The 15,130-nt window shown below is 47.1% G+C and overlaps 1 pseudogene; it reads left to right on the top strand.

Moving 5' to 3' along the window:
• Nucleotides 1-5,373: 5,373 nt before the first annotated feature.
• Nucleotides 5,374-7,087, top strand: LOC129539809 (heterogeneous nuclear ribonucleoprotein K pseudogene; annotated as a pseudogene).
• Nucleotides 7,088-15,130: the final 8,043 nt, after the last annotated feature.

Raw genomic sequence — 15,130 nt, 5'->3', positions numbered from 1 at the left:
GCCTCCTTGGCCAAGTCCCAGAAGACTCCCTGAGGCCTCTCTGATGTTCAGTACCTGTCCAAGTTTGAGGGGCTCCTCCCCACCACCAGCACCCCCACTCCAGTGGGCTAGGGGAATTTGTTTTCTTCTTTGAAGCTTACAGCATGTTCAGTTGTCTCTGATACTGTGGGCTACAGGGGCCTAAGTGAGCACGGGTCAGGTGCAGCCCAGAGTCCACCTCCACTGGCCAGGTTTGGAGTGTTTTGGCAACTCGCTTAAAACACACACACGCACACACACACACAGTGAAAGCAGGGCTGTCTCCAGGACATGTGTCTGCCCCACTGTGGCTCACTTTTATTTGTTTATAGACCAAACTGGCCTGCCTTTGCTGTTGGTTTAGTCTAACCCCCTTGCAACTTTGATCCCCCACCCCCACCCTGGGGCCCCTGAGGCCCCTCTGCCCGGCTGGCCTCTCTGGTCCTGAGCCTGGGATGCAGATCCTAGAGCCCCCAGGGTGCCTGTCCTGAGTCTGGCAGAATCTGCTGCACATTAGGCCACTGGAAGAGGAAATGTGCCATCAGACCAGTTGGGGTTGGAGAACAGGCAGACAGCAGGACTGTCAGGCTTGGAGTCAGCTGTGCCCCTTCCGCCCTGGGACCTCAGGCAAGTTCCCTCACCTCTGTGTGCCTGCCTTCCAGTCTGTAAAAGGGAGTGGAACAGCAGGGCTGTGATGAGAACGCCCAGCTGCAAAGTACTTAGAGTGGGGCCAAGCGCTAGACAACAGGAAGAGCTCTTACGATTAACCCGTGCCTTGGCGCTCCTCTGTGAAGCATGAGCACTAGAGTCCTGGCCTTTGGTCCACCGGTGGGCGGGGGCCCACATGGGGGTGAAGACCAGCCCCCTTTCTGACAAGATCCAAGATCAGCCTCCCCCACTCACCTCCCAGGGCACTGACTGGCCAAGAAAAGGGAGGGGGCAGTTTTTCCAGCAGGGACTGTTGTATTCCTTCTTCTTTGATGGGTACTACTCTGAGGAAGAGTCAAACAGCTCTTTTCTGTAAATGCACTGTTCATTGGTGGGGGGAGGAGGTGGGGCTGGGACAGTAAAGCCTGGCTCTTATGTCTGGTCCACAGAGAAACTGTGGGCCTCACTTCCGGAGCCTGGATCCTCCTCTGTTCTTCAGGCCAACCCCTCTCCGCACGCTGGCCCCAACTTCCCAATCACCACATGCACAGCCCCCAGGTCATCTGTGAGCCTATCTCTGGGCAGAGGGGAAGGGGCACCCCCCACCCTCTGAGGTTGAGGAGGCCAGACTTCTTTCTGCTCCAGGTTTTCATGATCCCTATTTCTTTTCTGTCTGTCCTTGTCTATCTGAAATGTACACATTTCTACACAAGTTCAGTCTTCTGCCACAGCCCTCATGGGTCAACACACAGGATTTCTACCCTCCATACCATAACTTTGTTCTATCGCTTCCTACCCTAGGACACAATACTGGGGTCCCTTCCATCAACTTCACCCCAGAAGACAATGTACCTTTTCTCCTTCCCAATTCCCAAGCTTCCTCTCCATCCTCTCCCTCCCCTCCCCAACCCCAGCACTACAGTCCCACTGCCTTTTTTTCAATCCTCACCTCCGCCCTATGGTTCTATTTCCTCCCCCAAGCTGGCCCTACAGGAGGCTGCCTGTTCCCGGGGTGAAGGAATGGCCCAGTCTTTAGAACATCCTTATAGCTTTGATAAACCTAGACAGCATATTAAAAAGCAGAGACATCACTTTGTTGACAAAGGTTTGTATAGTTAAAGCTATGATTTTTCCAGTAGTCACGTACAGATGTGAGAGTTGGTCCATAAAGAAGGCTGAGTGCTGAAGAATTGATGCTTTCGAACTGTGGTGCTGGAGAAGACTCTTGACAGTCCCTTGGACTTCAGGGAGATCAAACCAGTCCATCTGAAAGAAATCAACCCTGAATATTCACTGGAAGGACTGATGATGAAGCTGAAGCTCCAGTACTTTGGCCACCTGATTCGAAGAACTGACTCATTGGAAAAGACCGGATGCTGAGAAAGGTTGAGGGCAAAAGGAGAAGGGGATGGCAGAGGATGAGATGGTTAGATAGCATCACTGACTCAATGGACATGAGTTTGAGCAAACTTTAAGAGACAGCGGAGGACAGAGGAGCCTAGTGTGCTATAGTCCATGGAGTGGCAGAGTCGTACATGACTGAGTGACTGAACAACACAGCCTTGACATCCAGCCAACCAATCTGTGACCAATCACCCTCATCAAGAGGCCCTTTAGTTCCTCTTCACTTTTTGCCACTAGAGTAGTGTTATCTGCATCTGAGGTTGTTGATATTTATCCTGGCAATCTTGATTCCAACTTGTGATTCATCCAGCCCAGCATTTCTCATGATGTACTCCGCATAGAAGTTAAATAAACAGGGTGACAATATATAGCCTTGACGTACTCCTTTCCCAATTTGGAACCAGTCTGTTTTTCCATGTCCAGTTCTAACTGTTGCTTCTTGTCCTGCATACAAGTTTCTCAGGAGGCAGGTCAGGTGGTCTGGTATACCCGTCTCTTTAAGAATTTTTCACAGTTTGTTGTGATCTGCACAAAGGCATTAGCATAGGCAATAAATTTATTTATTTTTATTTATTTGACTGTGCCGGGTCTTGGTTGCAGCCCACGGGATATTAGATCTTCATTGCAGCATGCAAGACTCTTTCGTTGAGGCTTGCGAACTCTTAGTTGCAGCGTGTGGGCTATAGTTCCCTGACCAGGGATCGAACCCAGGTCCCCTGCACTGGCAGCTTGGAATCTTAGCCACTGGAACACCAGGGAAATCCCCCTGGTTTTTTAAATGATATGTAATTAATAACGTTTTTGTTATTTAGCACTTTCTCATCAAAGGATTTATTTATTCCTTGCAATCATCTGACAAATAAGGCCACGTTTAAGGCTTCTCATGAGTGGACCCAGTGGGATTAGTAGAAACCTTGGATTCCTCTGCCCACTTCGGGTTCCCGTTGCCAATGTTAATTAATTGCTGTGAAGAATGGGAACAGGAAGGAGAGAAATTCCATCTTCCCTCTTAGACCAGGGATGCCCTGAAAGCATTGCCTATGTCTATCTCAAAGGCAAAGCCCCCGTCTCCTCCATTCTGGGACATTCCCAAGCTACTGACCTAGGGGTCTGAATATCTGGTTGCCCAAAACTGTGGAAGCCTGCCCTAGAATGCAGTGACATCTTCTTTGAACTGAAGCCTGGCCCCCAAATGGCAGCCTTTCTGTATACCTCCACCCCATGATGAGAATTTAAAACCGCCCTTCCCTAGATACACCACATGGGACCTTTGGCTCCTGGCTGAATGTCTGGCCTCTTGCATTCCCCCACCCTCACTTCATTACCCTGGAACATGGCAGAGCCACAGCGAATGCCTGATAAAACTACTGGCAGCAGAGGAAGGAATCGGCTTCTCTGGCACAGTGTTCTCAGGAGTAGCTGAAGGGAATCAAGCTGCCAGCAGGGACCAGAGCAGCCTCTCCCCTCAGTCTCCAGCCCTGAGCGCAGGGTCAGATGAGGAGGAAGGAGCGGGGAGCCAGAGGGGAGTAAAGGTGATGACAGGGGATCAAGGTGGTGGGAGGAAATGACCCCAAAGGTCCAAAGCCCACTCTGACTTTTCAACGGGGAATTTCTTCTGCTCCCCCCACCATTCCTCACTCCAACCTCACTTTGCACAATCGATGGATTCCTGAGAAGATGCCAGGAAACGATTTTTTTTGGGAAATCATAGCCTATTCTGAATGCCCAGTGGGGAATGCAGTGTTGAAATACATCTTCCATAAATCCTTTTGTAATGTGACACCACGCCCCGTCACCCCCATTGCCCAGAGTTTCTCTTGGCTGCTCCCCCACTTCCTACACTAATGAGCTGCCCCCCTCCAGGATCACCTGGTTTGGAGGTAGAGGCCAGGCTGGGGGGACCATCCATCTCAGAGGGCAGAAAGGACAGCTAATGAGATGTCTGCCCCGAGCCGGCAGGACCTTAGCCCTGCAGTGCTGTGAGTCACAAGCGATGAGTCACCAGCATTGTTTGTGCGGATGAGCCTTGAAGGGATCAGTCAGACTGCGGGGAAGTGGACTCTTCTCATCTCCCTTTGGGCTCATGAGTGTGTGTGTGTGCCTGTGTATGCATCTGTGTGTGTGCACACACGGGGCAGCACGTACACAGAAAATCACTATTTCCTAACACATCTGGGGTAAAACTGACTACCCTTCAATCACAAGCCTGTTTCTTAAGATAACAGGGTCAAGGCTTTACAACATTAGCCTCTGGAACCATCCCTTAGGGATGCTGTAGGGAACTTCTCTGCCAGCTCTCCCAAGCAGGGCTCCCCTTCCTCCTCTGGGTCACCCCCTCCCCTCTTACCAGTCACTGAGCTCCTCAAGGGCAACAACTATGGCTCATTCGTCTTTGTTCACCTGGCAGAGCTCATTGCATACAATCAGTTCAGTTGCTCAGTCGTGTCTGACTCTTTGGGACCCCATGAACTGCAGCATGCCAGGCCTCCCTGTCCAACACCAACTCCCAGAGCCTACTCAAACTCATGTCCATTGAGTCGCTGATGCCATCCAACCATCTCATCCTCTGTCATCCCCTTCTCCTCCCACCTTCTATCTTTCCCAGCATCAGGGTCTTTTCAAAGGAGTCAGTTCTTCACATCAAGTGGCCAAAGTATTGGAGTTTCAGCTTCAGTATCAATTGCATACAATCTATGCTCCCTGAGTACTTTTAGGCCAATGTCCCAAGGCCAGTGCTGACCTTGTCCCCCGCTGTTCCCTACACAATTAATGAGCAGAGCCTCTCCTGCCTCTGTGGAACCCTGAGTTCCCCTTAGCAGACAGGGCTGAGAGCAGTGGGTCTCCACATGCCGCCCCGACCCAGTTGGGAAAACCAAGGCAGGAGGTGTGTGTTTTATAATCCGGGGAACATTCTGAAGAACACAAACGCTACAAGCAGAACTTGTTTCTGAATTGATTGGGATGTGTTTGGCTACTAACACCGCTCCCTAGAGTTGGCCCCAGAGAATTCAGTTTAAGGAATAGAGGGCATCTTAAACCAACGATGAAAGTGAAAGTGATAGTCGCTCAGTCGTGTGTGACTCTGTGTGACCCCATGGGATGTAGTCCACCAGGTTCCTTTGTCCATGGAGTTCTCCAGACAAGAATACTGGAGTGGTTGCCATTCCCTTCTCCAGAGGATCTTCCCAACCCAGGACTCAAACCTGGGTCTCTTGGATTACAGGCAGATTCTTTACCATCTGAGCCACCAAGGAAGCCCCAAACCAAGGATGAGAGCCTTACAAATCACCCAAAACGGCTTGTTCTCTGTCTAGCTGTGACCGGCTGAGGAGGAGCGGCAGCATAGGGATGGTACCCTTGCCGGGCTACTACAGCACTAGGGTGTCAGTTGGTTCTGCCCAGAACACTTCAGTTCTGCCCTGGAAGGATATATTTAATAACTGATTGGTGTGTCCCTTAAATACAAGAAAATGGAAACTGAACAGCCAGAGGAAACCTTTCCCAACACTGAAACCAATGGCGAATTTGGCAAACGCCCTGCTGAAGATATGGAAGAGGAACAAGCTTTTAAAAGATCTAGAAACACTGATGAGATGGTTGAATTGCGCATTCTGATTCAGAGCAAGAATGCTGGGGCAGTGATTGGAAAAGGAGGCAAGAATATTAAGGCTCTCCGTACAGACTACAGTGCCAGTGTTTCAGTCCCAGACAGCAGTGGCCCCGAGCGCATATTGAGTATCATTGCTGATATTGAAACGATTGGAGAAATTCTGAAGAAAATCATCCCTACCTTGGAAGAGGGCCTGCAGTTGCCATCACCCACTGCAACCAGCCAGCTCCCGCTCGAATCTGATGCTGTGGAATGCTTAAATTACCAACACTATAAAGGAAGCGACTTTGACTGCAAGTTGAGACTGTTGATTCATCAGAGTCTGGCAGGAGGAATTACTGGAGTCAAAGGTGCTAAAATCAAAGAACAACACTCAGACAACAATCAAGCTTTTCCAGGAATGTTGTCCTCAATCTACTGACAGAGTCGTTCTTATCAGAGGAAAACCTGATAGGGTTGTAGAGTGCATAAAGATCATCCTTGATCTTATATCAGAGTTTCCCATCAAAGGACGCGCTCAGCCTTATGATCCCAATTTTTATGATGAAACCTATGATTACAGTGGTTTTACAATGATGTTTGATGACTGCCGTGGACGTCCTGTGGGATTTCCCATGCGGGGAAGAGGTGGTTTTGACAGAGTGCCGCCTGGCCGGGGTGGGCGTCCCATGCCTCCCTCCAGGAGAGATTATGATGATATGAGCCCTCGTCGAGGACCTCCTCCTCCCCCTCCCAGGCGAGGTGCCCGGGGCGGTAGCAGAGCTCGGAATCTTCCTCTTCCACCACCACCACCGCCTAGAGGAGGAGATCTAATGGCCTATGACAAGAGGAAGACCTGGAGACCGTTATGATGGCATGGTTGGTTTCAGTGCTGATGAAACCTGGGACTCTGCAATAGATACATGGAGCCCATCAGAGTGGCAAATGGCTTATGAACCACAGGGTGGCTCTGGATATGATTATTCCTATGCAGGGGGTCGTGGCTCATATGGTGATCTTGGTGGACCTATTATTACTACACAAGTAACTATTCCCAAAGATTTGGCTGGATCTGTTATTGGCAAAGGTGGTCAGCGGATTAAACAAATCCGTCATGAGTCAGGAGCTTCAATCAAAATTGATGAGCCTTTAGAAGGATCCGAAGATCGGATCATTACCATAACAGGAACACAGGACCAGATACAGAATGCACAGTATTTGCTGCAGAACAGTGTGAAGCAGTATGCAGATGTTGAAGGATTCTAATGCAAGATATTTTTTCTTTTTTATAGTGTGAAGCAGTATTCTGGAAAGTTTTTCTAAGACTAGTGAAGAACTGAAGGAGTCCTGCATCTTTTTTTTTTTTTTATCTGCTTCTGTTTAAAAAGCCAACATTCCTCTGCTTCATAGGTGTTCTGCATTTGAGATGTAGTGTTCACCAGATGTAATGTTTTAGTTCCTTACAAACAGGGTGGGGGGTGGGGGAGGGTGTGCAAAAACTAACATTGAAATTTTGAAACAGCAGCAGAGTGAGTGAATTTTAATTTTTGTTCATTGTTGGTGGTTTAAAGAAGTCCCCCCATGTAATTATTGTGAACACTTTGCTTTGTGGTCACTGTAACATTTGGGGTGGTGGGACAGGGAGGAAAAGTAACAGTAGTCCATATGTCCCTGGCATCTATTCAGAGCAGTGTGCAGAATGTAATGCTCTTTTGTAAGAAACATTTTATGATTTTTAAAATAAATTTAGTGAACCTATTTTTGGTGGTCATTTTTTTTAAGATGGTCATTTTTCAAATGGCTGAGTTCCCTCCAACCTACCCCCAAATGGAACACTAAGTTTAATTTTCAGTCCTCTGTTGGATATAAATAAATGGCATCTCTTCTTGGACTTAGGCAAAATATCTTGACAATACTCAGTTCTGGAGATTCTTAATGATTTGAAGTCCATTGCTTGGGAGGAAATTCCACCGCACATTCATGCTTATAATAAGCTGGGGATTTTTGTTTGTTTTTGCAAATGCTTGCCCCTACTTTGCAACGATTTTCTGTTCATAATTCTGAAGAACCAAGGTGGGGAGCAACACAACCGATGGAATAGTGGTATAAGTTTATACCAGAAGCTTAATGACAAGTTTTATCAATCAGAATAATACTTGGTTATGGAAGTGACTGATGCTAAATAAATTCTGATTATTTTTTATTAGATAATTTCTCACATATAGACTTAAACTGTCAGCTTGGTAGTGTCTATTAGTTAAACTTTGTAAAATATATATATATTCTTGTTTTTCCATTGTATGCAAATTGAAAGAAAAAGATGTACCATTTCTCTGTTGTATGTTGGATTATGTAGGAAATGTTTGTGAACAATTCAAAAAAAGATGAAAAAAATTCCTGTGGATGTTTTGTGTAGTATCTCTTGGCATTTATATTAGGAGTTAAAAGTTCACTTCCAAATAAAACTCCCATAATGCTAGATTTGATGTGTGCCCAATTTTGAACAAGGGTTGATTGACACCTGTAAAATTTGTTAAAACGTTCCTCTTGTAAGGAAATACAATAATCTTAAATTATGAAAAAAAAAAGAAATCACCCAAAACATTTTCTATACAAATGTGGGTACAAGTTTTTACAAATAAGAAATCAAACTGTACATTCACTCTTTTTTTTCATTCAACAGTATATTACATTCTTTTGTGTTAATAAACTTAGACTTAAAACTTCATTCATTACTGGCAGTGCTTCCATTGTAAGGACATGTCAGAGTTAGATGCATGTGCTTTGTTGTTTGACAGTTGGCTTATTTGTTACTTTAACATGGAAAAGAACACTAAGCAAGAACACTGTTATACACACATCTTGAGTGATCATCTCCATCAGATGGTTATTGACAGTAGCATTGCTGGACTATGGGGTAGGCATTGGGGTTTTCAAGTGTTTTTAGGCATGTCACCTACTTCTCCCCAAGGAAAAGTTGTACCAATCAAACCCTCTCTCCAGCAGCCATGAGAGTGTACATTCCCTCATGCCTCACTGACATTGAGTCCTATGAGCCTGCAAATGATTTTCAAAGAATCAGTCATAAACAAACATTTGCCTCCCTTTCTTGGAATACACTTCACAGGCAATGATCCAAACTCCCTGGGGAGGCACTGACATGACTAACAGCTTCTACCACGTGCCAGCAATGAGACACATTTGCTGTCATTTAATCCCATGAGGTAGATACTATTGTTCCCATCTTACAGATGAGCAAGTAAAGGTTCAGAGAAGTTGAGTGACTTATCCAAGGTCACATAACTGGGAAATGGACAGAATTAGGCTTAGACCTCAGGTCTGAGAACAAGGCCCATGACCTCTCTCTGGATGGCTCCTGGTGACACAAAATAATTTGGCCTTAATCCACACCTTCCAGCCACACTTTAGCCACACAAGTCCCCTTCAAAGGATGTAACCCCTGTGTTAGCATGGCCACTGCTAGATGGTGGAATCAGAAGTGATTTTTTTTTTTATTGCTTATCTGTACTTTCTATCACAGCAATGTTTTACTTATTTACTAAAGAAACAGAAGGAAGGTTTAATTTTTTTTTTAAATCATTGTCAAGATTCTCTTTGAGAAAAGAGAGTCCCCTCCTGCAGTGTTTCCCAATGTTCCTAGAAACACACCACACACACATACACGCTATGATAAACTGTCTGTAGGTAGGAAGGAGCAGAGCATCTCAAAAACATCCGTGACCTTCCAAGGCCATGAAGGAAGACTGGGGCCAAGTTCACACACAGTCAATTCTCCTACAACAGGCCACTGGCCTTTGAGGATGTCCTAGAGCTACCGCTGGCCTCTTTCTCCCCCAGGATCCTGACTTCCCTTGACTGAGGCCAGCTGTCTCTGGCAGAGACCCCCAACCAGCCAGCCTCTAGGGAAACTGCTGGAACCAAATGACTCCAGTGGCTGCAGTTAAGTGACCAGACCTTCCAAAATAAGCAAAGGAAAGCTGAGGGAGCAGGACTGCCAGCATCAATGAAGGAGTCAGCTGAGGGCAGCAGAAGGGTGGGGTGGGGTGGGGGTGGAGGCAGAGCCTGGGAACATATTGCTCAGGGGACACAGGGGGCAGCAGGGGTTGGTCTAAGGAAAGGGTAGAAACTGGAGACAGGATGGAGGGTGGAGCAGGGACTTCCTCCACTGTATCCGCATCCATAAGCATCTACCAGAACGCATGCTGGTTTGGGATTTCTGCAATATATTTAAAGTTCAGAGGACATGTAGTATACTTTGGATGGATGGATGGAAGGGTCAATGGATGGGTGGATGGATGGAGAACTGACTAAACAAAACAAAAAATGCATACATTGATGGATAACTAATAAATAGGCTTGGTTCCTTTGGAGGTCAATAATACCAAGGTGAATCAAGAGTTGTAAAAATGCTCGTTGAGTCCCTAATCCAATTCTTGTGAATTCACTCTAAGGAAATAATTCAGAGCAGAAAATTTCTCTGGCCCCCAAAGGCTGTAGCAGCATTGCTTCTAACACAGCAGCACCAGAATGGCCTAAATGAGAGATGATCTGGAGCTGATGAGTAAATTACAGTAAAATGTTGTATTATGCAGTTACTCAAATGATAACCAGAATGACAGTGTTAAATAAGGTAACCTTATTTCTGAAATTATACTAGGTAATAAAAGGAATTTAAAATGTATAAGTCTGTAGAACTCTGTTACAAATTGGTGGAAAGGTATTTAATGGAAAGAACATTATAGGATCCAACATCGGAAGATCCATATTAAGGCCCACTTGCATCTCAGACATGGTGCTTCATACCTTTAGCCTCACTTCCCACAACCCTGAAGTGGGGATGATGCACACGTCATTTCCTTGTTGAGGCCTGCATTAGCGATTATGTGAGGGTGCTTTGTAAGCTCTATAGTACAAGTCACACACTAGTCAATTTCTGGATTGAGATTAGAAGGAAGAGAAATAAATAGTGATGGCATTAGAACTGATATTCAGAGACATGCAAATTAAAACAGAAATAATACAATATTTCACCTATATCAGATTGGCCAAATGCCACCAAACAAAGAAACAAAAAGCACACACAGAATGTCCTCAAGTTTCAAGTAAATTGAGCCTGAACCCCAGCTTGAGCTACCCACCTTGACCAGGCAGTGCTGGGTCATAGAAGTACAAGTGGAACCATGGAGGGGCATCCAAAGACAGAGGGCTCACTCCCTGGGAAAAAAACCCAATAAGTTCAGATTCAATGAGCTTGGCATACCTGCAGTGTCTCGCAGCCTTCATGGATTTAGGGTGATAGCAAATACAGACATAGTGTTTGCCCTGGCCCAGTAACTTTACAAGAGCTTTCTTATGTGTTAATTAATCTTTGTAACAGTCCATTGGAGGATTTCCTGGTGGCTCAGTGGTAAAGAATTGACCTGACAGTGCAGGAGATGCAGGTTCGAACCCTGGGTTGGGAAGATCCTGAAGAAGGAAACGGCAACCCACTCCAGTATCCTTGCCTGGAAAATCCCATGGACAGAGGAGCCCAGCAGGCTAGAGTCCACGGGGTCTCAAAGAGTTGGATACCGCTTAGAGACTAAATAACAACAACAGCCTATTGAAACAGATACTACTATCCACATTTTGGGGGAGTTTAGCTGGGCCCAAGACCACCCACTGGTGACCAGGAAAACCAGGATTAGGAACCCTTGCCACCTCTCACACACTCTCCCCAACACGCCTACTTCAATCTCCTGAGATCACCACCCTAACAGCTGCAGATCTGAAGCCATAGCGCAGGCAACTCTGGCTCCACTGCAGCACTCTGGCCAGAGGACAAACCAGCTGGTCAGTCAGCAGTTGGCCATTTTTTGCAGAGAGTAGGTACCTTTGCTGCACTGGAGCAGAGGACCGATTCTGGATGAAGCCCAGATCTTTCACACCCCATCCATCCTCTTCCCAGGTACCCTGCGTCTCCACCACCAGTCCTTGGATTTCTCAGGGCAGTACCCTGACCCTGGGGAGGGAGCTCCCGATGCCAGGCTTTCTCCCTCTTACCGATGGGATGGACATGAGTTTGAGCAAGCTCCGGGAATTGGTGAAGGACAGGGAGGCCTGGCATGCTGCAGTTCAAGGGGTCGCAGAGTCACACAACTGAGCAACTGAACTGAGACTGCACTCCCAGGAGAAGCCTCCAGGGTGCGCCCTCATCCCCCAAGTCCAGAGGGCCTAGGCTGCAGAGTCGGCACTGGGCACCAAGCCTGGGGTGATGGTTGGAACACAGGAACTAGCTCTGTGACCTAGAGAAATAGCTTGGCTACTACTAGCTTGTCTCCTCACTTGTCAGGAGGAAGAATGATAGCTATTTTGTTCCCAGGTCTACTTACCACATCGGGTTGCAGGGGCGGAGTAATGGAGGCCCTTGAGCCTGCCACTGGGCTTTCCCTTGTGGCTCAGCTGGTAGAGAATCCTCCTGCAATGCCGGAGACCTGGGTTCGATCCCTGGGTTGGGAAGATCCTCTGGAGAAGGGAACAGCTACCCACTCAGTATTCTGACTTGGGGAATCCATGGACTGCATAGTCCATGGGGGTGGCAAAGAGTCGGAAGGGACCGAGCGACTTTCACTTTCTTTCTCTTTTCAGCCTGCCGCTAGGCGGCTCCCCTCTCAGGGAGGAGCCCTGTGTCTGGACCGCAGGCATTGAGAAGAGGACAGGGCTTCTTGGCAGGGAAAGGGCAAGGGCCTAAAGTCCCCCCAACAGTATGATTGCTGGCCCTGACCCCAGCTGTTTGGAATTCAGTTCACAAGTATTTCTCATCAAGTAAAAGGGTGATTGTGTGTTTGGGGCCCTGTGGGGAGAGGGAGGGATGAGGCAAATGGAAGCAGCAGTCAGGTGGCTTAAATGAACCATCACCCGCCAGGCACCAGGTTTTTCATGCTCACTGCCTCCTTTAACCCTCACAGTCACCCCCGAGAAATAAACACGGTCACCTCCTTTTTACAGACGAGGAAGCAGGAGCCCTTCCAGATTTTCCCGCCTCCACCCCTACCCCGCACGCCCCCTCCGCAGGATAGTCTGCGTGAACTGAGGGACTGGACACAGGAAGAGAAGCTCTCCAGGGACTCAGGTCCCGGCTGAGTCACCTGCCTGGATGTCCGTTTCATATGGCCTTTCTGTTACTCACTGACCAAGAACATGACTTAATTCCCCGTGGGCGATCCCACCAGGCACATAAAGAAATGGGTGATGACTGTGACACAGAAGCTAAAAGCCTCAATTACCCTTCGTGACAGGAACATGGGACATTTTTATGAAGAGAGAAAATTTTGCCTCATAAATTGCACTTGTGAGGGGTCAGTCCCCGCCTGCTGGTGACCCTGTTACATCCTTCACAGCCGGAGGCAGCCTCACAGATGGCAGGGGTCACCCCAGCCTCAACCCTGCTTATTAAGCCCCAGATTCCTGGTTTGAGAGAACCCTGAGGGGTCAGAGCAGGGGCCAGGGTTAGGCCAGGAGAGGCAGCTAGAATGTAGGAATATTCCCGGCTCTCATCCTGGCTCTGCTTACAGGTATCAGTTGTAGGGGGTGAGCAAAGGAAAGGGTCTTCAAAAGGTTTTCTTGACGCTCCCATCCCCAGAAATTCTGATGTAATGGGTCCAGTGTGGAGCCTGGGCACTGGGAGCTTTAACAGCGGCTCAGGTAATTCTGATGTACAGCCAAATGGAGAGATAAATAGACCTTACCCCACCCTGCCAATTGATGAACAGAAAGTTTTTAGCAAGTGCAGGCTGGTGGGGGGTGGGGGGGCAGGACCAGGAGTCAAACACAGTTTCTACTGAGGCTCCTTTATATGAAGCCATATTTCTGACTCCCCATACCCCATGGGCAACAGGGACCCTGTGAGGAGGCCTGGGTGCAGGATGTGGTCCCTTGGGGAGAAGCAAGCCCAAGCTTGAGGTGAGCCCAGAAGATGATGTGATCTGTTTGGGAGCTCCCGCCAATGCACACAGCCACTGCTCCCCTCCCAGAGCTGTCATTCCCGCGGGCGTGCACCACTTCATCTCCTCTGTCTTGCTCCTCTGACCTTCACCAGGTGTCCTGAAAGCCCCTCACCCAGCTGCCTGAGGATCCCCTTTCACTCCACTTACAAACGTTTGCTGACGGCCTCGGGCTCGTACTGAGGACTACCAGAGGCAGCGGCCTGGTGGAAACAGGGACATGGGGGGCTACTTCAAGGACATGGGGGTTCTTATCCCCAACAGCTGGAATCCATCCATTTGATGCGCTACCGCAGGGGGCGCAAGCGGAGGTTCAGAAGAGTCTCTCACAACTCGTGGCTCTCGCAGCGAGGTTCCATAGCTTTCCACTTACTCTTATGCATTAAAAAAAAAAATCCCCCGTTTTCTATAATAAAAAGCCAGTCCACTTGAATATCAAAGCCCCAAACTCTCACACTGTTTTGCTCTCTCCCCTTCCCTCAGCCCAGAGGTGGCTTGGGGGTCTCTGGGTTCGTGCTGACATTATGGCGGAGACTCTGTGTGCTCTTTAGGGGCTTTCCAGGGGGGCGGGGGTTCCTTGGACTGGACAGTATTTCCTCCCAAAGTTGAAACGTCAGCAGAGGCCCTGTTTAACAAGGCTGTTTACTTGCCCGATATTGAAACTTGTGTGTGATTTATTATTTTACTTTTTAAAAATTTGTTTCTTTTTTAATTGAGGTGTAGTTGATTTAAAATGTTGTATTAATTTCTGCTACAGAGCGAAGTGATTCAGTTACACATATAAATATATCTTCTTTTTCACATTTTTTCCATTGTGGTTTATTGAAGCTGTTGTTTGTTTTTTAATGAAGACAGTTAAGAATATTAATTTTCTTATTTCTGAACATTATCATTGATTGCTCCCCTACTCTTCAGTAATAAATAAAAGTATTATATGTCCATTGCACAGTTTCTGCAACCCAGAAAAGCACTCATTCATTTATTCAACAAATATTTAGCCAATGGCTCCCATATCACTAAAGTGGCTCTTGCCACTCTATGGACACATCAAGAAAATGGATCCTGCATTCAGAGAGCTGACTGTTCACCCAGAACTCAGAAACTAATAATTATGATGCAATCTGCTGCAGAAAAATAAAAAACACATCACCCTTCGTCTCAAAGACCAGACATTTCCAGAGTTCACATCTCATTTCGTGACTTTCTAGTACCGACATTATTATTGTTACACTCAGCACTGCATTGAGAATATTTTCCCCATATCAACAAATATTTTCAACAAAGTGATTTTAGTATTTCAGGATGTGAAGGAATCATGAACATCTTACTCATGGAATCTTTAAAGGTGAAAATCTTTATTCTGTGGGTGTGTGAAGTGGGTTAAAAATCAGGAAATGGTTAGAATGAATTGTAGAGGCATTTCCTTCCTAATGGCACACACATTTTGGGAAAGGAAGGGAAGAAAAGT

Source organism: Moschus berezovskii, chromosome 11 (assembly GCF_049115385.1).
Source record: "Moschus berezovskii isolate FMDL1 chromosome 11, NW_MosBer_1.0, whole genome shotgun sequence".
Taxonomy (NCBI): domain Eukaryota; kingdom Metazoa; phylum Chordata; class Mammalia; order Artiodactyla; family Moschidae; genus Moschus; species Moschus berezovskii.
The sequence above is the reverse complement of the archived record's forward strand: the minus strand, read 5'-3'. Positions and strand labels throughout refer to the sequence as shown.